The sequence below is a fragment of the Pseudorca crassidens genome, chromosome 5 (genome assembly GCF_039906515.1).
Source record: "Pseudorca crassidens isolate mPseCra1 chromosome 5, mPseCra1.hap1, whole genome shotgun sequence".
NCBI lineage: Eukaryota > Metazoa > Chordata > Mammalia > Artiodactyla > Delphinidae > Pseudorca > Pseudorca crassidens.
In genome coordinates, this window is record NC_090300.1 from 146,383,237 (window position 1) to 146,385,061 (window position 1,825).

General features: G+C 50.5%; 1 non-coding gene across 1 annotated transcript; it reads right to left on the reverse strand.

Annotated features, from left to right (window-relative positions):
- Window positions 1-282: 282 nt before the first annotated feature.
- LOC137225649 (U6 spliceosomal RNA) lies at window positions 283-389 on the reverse strand. The gene has a single exon (XR_010943955.1). It is a non-coding gene; the product is annotated as a U6 spliceosomal RNA (small nuclear RNA).
- Between the last annotated feature and the right edge of the window lie 1,436 nt (window positions 390-1,825).

Sequence of the window (1,825 nt, forward strand, 5' to 3'; positions counted from 1 at the left end):
CAGGTCTCTCAGAGACAGTTCCTGTTGATTTTTTTTTTTTCCTTTGAATGGACCCTGTGTCCCAGTTTCTTTGAATGCCTTGTAATTTTTTGTTGAAAACTGGACATTCGGATCTAATGACGTGGTAGCTCTGAAAATCAGATTCTTCCCCCTTTCCCCGTGTTTGCTGGGTTTTGTTGTTGATTTGTTTATTGTTGTTGTTGGGTGTTTTTTTTGGAGTATAGTTTCTTTACAATGTTGTGTTACTTTATGCTATACCACACGTATACATATATCCCCTCTAAAAATATGGAACGCTTCACGAATTTGCATGTCATCCTTGCTCAGGGGCCATGCTAATCTTCTCTGTACCGTTCCAATTTTAGTATATGTGCTGTCGAAGCAAGCACTCTGTGTGTGTGTGTGCGCGTGTGTGTGTGTGTGTAATTGCTGTAGGCTGTCTCCTGTGCCTGAGGTGTAAATTTAGTCTTCTCAGGTCTTTTCTGAGCCTTTCCCTGGGTATAGACAGTTACTTTCTAGTTTTCCCCATATATGCAGTTGTTTTTGGATGTTCTAATCTTTAATGTCTGGCTCCAAAAGAGGAAAAAGCAAAAAACGAAGGATAAAAAAAAAGATGCCAGCCCTTTAAGTGCTCTGGCGGTCGCGTCGGCCTGAGGGGGAGGGCCTGGCAGCGATGGGGGAGGTACAACTATGGCTACCCCCGCCCCCGTGGGCCCCTCTGGGTTCGGAAGCAGCAGCCTGCCGTCAGATCACAGTCCCTTGTATTTGGGGGCAGAGTCCTGTTTCCCACCCTAACTCTCACAATCTATGCAGGTGGCTGCGAGGGCGCAGCCGCCTGCCCTGGGCTGGTGATGGGGGCTGAGTAGCCACTACTGTGCAAGAGCTGACTTTTACCAAAAGTAACCGCAATTTACAACCCAGCCCTTCCCCCTTGAAGTTGCAAGGCTTCAACAGACTCCAGATTGCGAGAACAGTTCCACCATTCAGATGCTGCCAGTGCAATGGTCCAGGTGGGGAGACAGATTCTGCCGCTTCCTACTCTGCCGTCTTCCCAGAATCCTCCCACATAACTCTGGGTGCCTCCTGCATGGGAGGGAGATGAGGCTCAGGGACATAAAGACGAAGAAAACTGTGTCTTGTCTCAAGGAGACAACAACTGCACATGGGAGAGGCTGGACTTTGAAGCCAGAAAAACCAGTGCAACCCCTGGCTCTGGCGCTGGCAGCCGTGTAACCCTGGCCACGTCCCAAGTCTCAGGCTCCTGACCCAGAAAGGGTGATAACAGTAACTGCTGTGAAAATTCAGCAAAATGGCCCATGAGAGCACCTCCCGTGGTGGTCAGCAAGTCAGCAGGTCAGCACTCAGGATATCATTTTCTTCCCATCTCCATGGAAACAGCCCTCAGAGTCCTCAGGCTTGCCCTCCACCAAATCTGAAGATCTCAGAGGGGAAACCATTTTCAAAATCAAGAGTGACCGCTCACAGCTGATTGCCCCAGCCTGCTGTGGTCCCACGGATAGGTGTGCCCTGTGCCTGCCAGGGGACAAGCCAGACCTGCCCAACATTAGGTAAAACCTAGGAACTAAATAGGAGTTCCCAAACCTTTAAACCTGAAAATGTAATCCCGGGTCTCCATCCATCCAATCAGTCCTCCAGTTGTGCTGTGACCACACTCACACCAGGAAGGACATGCGTAGGCAGGCATCAGGCAGGGCACACGCAAGGACAGTCACAGCCGCTCAGATGCAGTGGCCCAATGCTCCAGCCAGCACAGCTGTGAGGCAAGGCATCCTCCCAACAACGTGATGAACCGCACGCCGTGATG